Below are 7,575 nucleotides of genomic sequence, written 5' to 3' on the forward strand. Positions count from 1 at the left end.
AAACTTTTCTCATCTGGACTGATGTTGCTCCCTCCAAGAACCAAAGACCATCTAACAAAACCCCTATTACCAGACATGAGAAGCCTTCTTTGAGTTGTCGCCCGCAGCAGTCAAAAGGACTCCCAAAATGTACAGTCTATTGTTAGTGCCCTTGGGTGTTGATTGCCTTGGTGGGCTACTCAGTCTAGGGTTAGTAACCCACCTGGCAGTCAGTTATTCCAGGGTCACGGAGAGGCACCACCTGGAAGATAATAGGCTAGGAAAGCGGAATGAGGCTAAGCGAGAATTCTTGTCAAAGCCTCCCTTTATTAGAGACGGGGTACAACTTTTATAGGGTAAAGAGTTGGGGGGTGGGCGCAGGGGCCTGGGCTCTTGCCACGTGGTTCACGTTGGTCACATGGTCCGAGTTGGTCACGTGGGCAGGAGGTTGTCTTCGGTCAGGTCACTGTAGGCTAAGAAGTCACTGAGTTGACACACCTAGATCCCTAGATAGTTTGGAATGTGGGGTGGGTTCCGCTAACAGATAGCTCTCATTAACAGCCAATTTGGGTGTGGGGTAGGCTCTGTCAATAGAACTATTCCTAACACAATTAAGGGTGTGGGGTTCTCTGCAGACTCCCCAGGGTGATGGTTCCTGCAATGATTTTAGGAGGAAATTGGCTCCTGACACTTGGGTGCCCCCCAGAAGTAGAAGTTACATCTCTATTTTTGAAGAAACCATGTTCTTCAGACACAAGGATCATAGGGCTTAGAGATCCTTGATCTGGAACTGACCTAAATGCCCCTCTCTTTGAGGATTAGCTTTCATAATACCAGAAGGCACCATGAAAACTTTGCAAAGGAGGCAGGCAACCAACAGTCCCACTCAACTATAACCAACTATATGGAGCAATATACCTATGGGTGCAGTATTGGCACATGTACCTTGGCAGTAACCAACAGCTCTCTTATTGGACTTGAGACTTACTCAACAATAGGGATACCATGTCTGATACTGAAAACCTAGCTAACTACTCAGTGTGAGTGAAATCATGGTTTCACTGAAGGAGAATCTACAACTGTAGAACTCTAAAGTAACTCTAAGCCATTTCTGACAACTCTGAGGCCTCTCAGCAGTACTGCCCCCCTCCCCTGGGAACCAGGAATCTAACAATTACCCACACAGGTACTGAAATGTTGAGAAATTTAAATTTCCCTGAGTCTTTCTGAATGTTCTCCAGAAATTGGGGCAAGATAACCTTTAAGATGTTGACTCAGATCCTGATGTACATGCCAGGTGGGAGGCCTCCCAGAGACTTGATTTGGCTCAGCCCCTGTTTCCTCTGACCTGGCAACTGCTCTCTAGCCAATTATTGGTAATCCAATAAAAATAGTTAAAGAACAACCCCTAGACACCCCCCTTGCTTCTGTGCTTCTGTGGCTTTTTCCTTTAAAAGTAGCCTGTACCAGCTATTTGGGGTCTTTCTGGCCTCTCTAATGCTGAAAGACCCTGTCATGACAGAATTAATAAAAATCCTCATGCTTTTACATCAGCTGTGGTGTGAGAGATGGTCTCTTGGAGTGACTCCTCCTCGGTGGTTGGACTCTAGGGTCCAACACAACCATTCATTTACTAAACCAGCATAATCTCAAACAGTAAACTTTAAATATTTATTCTTTTTACCCACAGATAATTGTAGTCTTTACCCCCACATCAAAGAAACTTCTCTTTGCAATAAATGGAGATTATTACAGAAAACCACACCCAATCAAAATGCAGCATTGTAGAGCCCAGTATCAGTGAATACATCTCCAAAACACTCCCACACCTAACACTCAAGGAACATGTCAGAAAGCAGGGCAGAAATATGGGGACTTTGCTGTGAGATTGTGTCTCCTAGTAACATCAGAAGCTACACCCAGAAAGTCTCACCAACATGACCAACAAAGCAGAATCTGAAGAAGGATGACAGTGGTAGACATACCAGACTGAGGGGAAAGTCCAGAGGGCTCAACCCTACCAAAAAAACTGTAAGCAACAGAATAAAACTGGAAGAGGGAGAAGCAGTTCTCCCCAGGGAAGTGCACACCAATTGGTTGTCCATTGCTAAATGGTCATACAAGTAACATTCTATGAACTCAACAGGCTATACTTAGGAATAAGTATGTATATGCAAATACATATGTGCATGAAATAACAATTAATGAAAAAAGCCATTAATTTGAAGGAAAATGGGGAGGGGTGTGTGGGAGGGTTTGGAGGAAGAAAAGGGAAGGGAGAAACATCTGAATTAAATTATAAACTTGAAAATAAATAGAAATAGAAAGGACATGTCAAACATCCAGGAAAGATAACTATTTTAAGTGTCTTCACATTTCACAAAATAACTTCAAATTTTAAAACAAAAGAAAAGGTATAAACAAAGAGAAAACAGAAAAATTCACAATTATGTTAAGAAACTTTAACATAATTTTCTCAGTTATTAAATAAAAGTTAAAAACCAGCTGAGTACAGGATATTGAAACAATGCCATACACAATAAAGGATAATATGGTTAACAAATGAAACTCTGCACCAATATTTAATTGATATTCTTCTAAAGAAAATACAGAATATTTAAAATCTATGTGCTAGTCCATAAAGCAAACTTTGATGAATTCATACACTGAAATTGTAAAATGTGTTCTCAGACCACAGTGAAATTGAACTAGAGATCTATAATAGAAGGGAAACGTTCCTAAGATATAGTGTTGTATTTAAATAAATAAAAACTGCCTGAAGATCAGATAGTAAAACAGTTCCACTGGTCAGCCTTACAGACCACATTATGGTAACACATACCTTGGATCTCAGTAGCCACAGTGACACACACCTTTAATCCTAACCCTAGAGAGAAACATAAATAGGAGGGGGGACAGTTCGCAGACATACAGTCTCATTCTGAGAGGCAGGATTGCCATTTTGGGCTAAGCTCAAGATAAGAGCCTGTGGCTAGCTATTTTGCTTTTCAGATCTTCAGGTTGAACCCCAATTTCTGACTCTGAGTTTTTATTAATCGTGCTTCACTAAGAGTTATAAAATGAAACAACAGTTCAGGCAGTTTGTGGCGCACACCTTTAATCCCAGCACTCAGGAGGCAGAAGCAGGCATATGTTTGTGAGTTCGAGGTCAGCCTGGTCTACAAAGAGAGTTCCAGGACAGCCGGGGCTGTTACACAAAAAAAACCCTGTCTTAGAAAAACAAAAACAAAAATAAGTAAATAAAATGAAATTAAACAATACACTTCAAATTATCTCATTGACCAAAAAGGAAATCTGGATGAAATTTAAAGTATTTTGAAGAAACTGATCATAGAAAAATAACATCTCAAAACTGATGTAACTCAGTTTCAAGCCACACTTAGATCAAAAAAAAAGTACAGTATAAGCACATATATTAGAAAAGAACATGGGTCAGAAAAAACAGAGATAAATGTCTCTATATTAAGTTCTTTAAAAACAAATAAAATTTTAAAAGGAAGAAATTAAAAACATCAAAGATCAGAAATTAATGAAATGGGAAAAGAACTCACAGCAGAGGAAACCACAAAGCCAGAGGTTCTTCGAGAAAGCTGACTCAACTGAGGAGTTCCTACAGAGACTGATTAGGGGCAAAGGGAGATTTTTACAGACAGGACTAGCAACTAGGAATGAAAAGGGGAAGTCCTGCTGTGTCTAGGTAAGGCTGCAGACCTCACAGACACTGGGGACACAGCAGGACACTGTGCTGAGATTTAGAGACACAGTTAAGCAAATTCCTGGTAAGACACAATTTACCAAACCTACCCCAAAACAAGGTATATGAATAAACCCATATTAGTTTTAAGATTTAAATCTGTAATAAATCATTTTCCCTACCTCCACACCAAGGAAATAAAAGGCTAATTACCTTAAACAGTAAAATCATCCAAATATTTACATTAATTTTACAAAAACTCTTTTTAAAAGATCTGTTTTATAATATAATAATTATTATTATAATAATTTTTTGGTTGTTCGAGAGGGTTTCTCTGTGGAGCTTTGGAGCCTGTCTTGGAACTCATTCTGTAGGCGAAGCTGGCCTCAAACTCACCGAGATCCACCTGCTTCTGCCTCCCGAGTGCTGTGACTAAAGGCGTGCACCACCACTGCCCGGTGAGACCACTATAATTTTGATACAGGAATTGATAAGCATGTGAAGTATAGATTCTTCTTTCTTGTGGAAACAAATGCCAAACCAAGCTTATAAGACATATCCCAGACAAGCTGAATGCAGAGTAGACCTTACATTTGTAATGATCAATTTTTTTTTTGCCATATTGACAAGAAAAGAGAAGAATCATGTAAAACTCAATATCCATTATTTAGGAAAAAAGTCTCAGTGAACTAAAAATAGAAGACAATGTACTTAATCTGATGGAAAAATGTTTATCAAAATGCTGGCCCAGTGTTCAGACATTTGTCCCCACCTGGTTGCACAATTTGGAGAGGGTGTGGAAACCTTTGACATGGGAGACATAGTTGAGGGAGGTGAATCACTTGTGGGACAGCTCTTTGAGGACCCAGAACCCCAGGCTGAAGCTCTCTGCTACCCAAACACCTTCTCCAAAACTGCCAGACCAAGGCCATGCAGCTCCAACTCCTTCCCCACGAGATGGGCTCCATTTAAACTTTCCACCCTGAAGTTGGCTTCTGTCTGATATTTGGTCTCAGCAAGAAGAAAGGTTACTGCAGGGTGACTGACCTAAAAGGCTCGGGTGCTCTGGATGAGAAAGCTGACTAATAAGCCCTGTAGGCTGTTCGGAAGCCTCTGACAGGATGGACATCCTTTGAAACGGCACTGGAACTGCCCTGCAGGCAGACTCTTCCCTCCACATCCTTTTCTGCACACCTCTCTACTCCCACGTAGACTGTGGTCCCCGGTCCCGATTAAAGGATAAATCTGCTTCTGGAAATGTTTGTCTCTTTTATTTTCAAGTCGCCCCCATCAATCTAACAGTTGCTAGAACACTCAACATCCGTTACTGAGGAAAACTATAACTGAATTCAGTACAGGAAACTTACTCGCGTTAATGAAGAGTATCTGTAGAATGAGCTGAATTTCAACAAGTCCAGGTGCATGAAGAATCCAAATCATGGTTTCTAAAGCTTTGTTTACTCATGATCCCAGGTATTAGATATTTGAGCCAAATATATATGTCAAACATTTACTGGTAATAAAGCATAAAGAAATGTATTTTAAAGCACTTCTATATATCGTTTACCACTTACTAACAATTAAAGCAAATTTGAATAATAATGAGAAGGGTGTGCTTTTTTGTTTTCACATAAAGAATTGCCTCTTGGCTGAATATTTACACACATTCAATATTTTCAGAGCTTGTTAATACTTTTATAATCATCAGTGTAGAGAACACTGCCTCGCATAGCTATGTTGTCCAAAATATCAGAAGTATCTTGGTGCCAATTCAGAACCTGGAAATACTGCACTGATCCCAAAGAGGCATTCATTCAATGAATCAGCAACTCAAGCAGCTATTTAAAAAATATGTACTTACCTCTGGGGTCATGGAGCATACGTGGAGACCACAGGACAGCCAGCATGGGCTGGTGTTCTCCATCCACTATGTGGGTCCCATGGATTAAATTAAGCTCTTCAGATAGAATATAAGTACCTCTCTCTACAGAGCCATTTGTCAGCTCCTTTAAATAGTGTTGGTTTTTGTTTTGTTTTTAGTCAAACTTCCCAACACAGTACAGTCCAAATGTGTGCTAACCTGACACATGCTGAAGAATGAGAGCAAGAAAATGTCGTATTTTCCGTGATTAAGGTGTTACTTATGTACAGTAAAAACAAATACCGCAGTTTATAATATATAACAGTCTGGTTTCTAGGGTCCAGGAAGAGCTCATTGGTTCTGGGTGGAATGGTAGCATACACAATGTAAGATACAAGAGTTGTGTGTTCAATACCAAGGCGACATCATTCAACATAGGCAAGCACTGCCAGGAATGTTCTGTATTAATTACATGTTTATTTTATTTTTAATTGATTTGGAGACTGTACACATTTAAAAACATTTTCCTGTTGCCCAAGATCTGACAATCCCCACAACCTGTTACATGATCCTACATGAAACTGTGGTACAAATTCTATGCACGAAATGTAAATAAACATGTTCACTTAAGATACTCAAGAAAATTAGCTATAGTGACATTATAGCTATCTAGAGATAAGCTGAGAGTACACTCATCACCTTGGAGTATACAAAGTTTATGAAAAGGTTGTAAAAATCCATAGTCATAAACAGAAAGACAGATGAATTGTTCTATACAAAATCTGAAAGGGCGGTTTATGAGAAGACACTACCAATGACCAAGAAGGGAAGCCAGAGTAAAGAAAGACATTTCACAAATATGTCCGTAATATTAATGACCATTATTTGAAAGAACTACAAAGAGGTATGAGAAAGACAGAGATCTAAGCAAATATTTCACATTTTAAAAGTGATCTAAAATACCACTTAAATATGAAAAGTCTTTTAGGTATAGTGGATCACAGATTTAATCCCAGAACTTGGGAGACAAAGACAGGCAGATCTCTATGAGTTCAAGGCCAGCCTGGTTTACAGAGTGAATTCCGGGCCAACCAGAGATATATAGTAAGAGCCTGTCTCCAAAAATTAATAAACCATACAATATTAAAAAAACTAGGATCTCATAATTCATCAGAATGTAAATGAGCTCTGTAGCTGCTGAGGGTAGGAGAGCAACGAGGCTCCTGGTGGAGCCAACTCAGTCATATCAGAAAGTTGGTGCAGAATATTGAACTATCAAAGGTGTGTTACATTTGTTTATGATGCATTTGTTTAACAATGTAAAGATGTGTTGCTTTGCCTGACTGAGGTACCTAATTGGTCTAATAAAAAGCTGAATAGCCAATAGCTAGGCAAAGAAGGGATAGGTGTGGCTGGCAGGAACAGAGAATAGGTAGGAGGAGGAATCTAGGCTCAAGGAGGGAGAAGAGAATGAGGGAGACACCCAGGTCCTGCCAGTAAGGTAACCACCAGACAGACAGACATGGAGGAAATAGCAAAAGTAGGACATATAGCACGAAAGAAAAGGCACCAAAGTAAAAATGTAGATGAAAAGAAACAAGTTAAAATAAATTAGAAGAACTAGCAGGCTGGCATGGGACCGACCTAGGTCCTCTGCATCTAGATGGCAGTTGTGGGTCTTGATCTTTTGTGGGGTCCCTAGCAGGGGGACCAGGACCTGTCCCTAATGCATGAGCTCACTCTTTGGAACCTATTCCCTATGGTGAGATGCTTTGCCCAGCCTTGGTGCAAAGGGGGGGGGGGGGGAGCTTGATCCTTCCTCAACTTGATATGTCATGCTTTGTCGACTCCCATGAGAGGTCTTACCCCTTCTGAATAGAGACAGAGGAGGAGTGGATGGGGGGGGGGGCTAGAAGGGAGGTGGTGGAAGGGAACAGGAGGAGAGGAAGAAGGAGAACTGTGGTTAGTATGTAAAGTAGATAAAAAAGAGCAAGTGGTACAAACATAAAGTCGAGCATTC

The sequence above is a fragment of the Microtus oregoni genome, unplaced genomic scaffold (genome assembly GCF_018167655.1).
Source record: "Microtus oregoni isolate MIOR12 unplaced genomic scaffold, Mior012 000007F_ref0000211, whole genome shotgun sequence".
NCBI lineage: Eukaryota > Metazoa > Chordata > Mammalia > Rodentia > Cricetidae > Microtus > Microtus oregoni.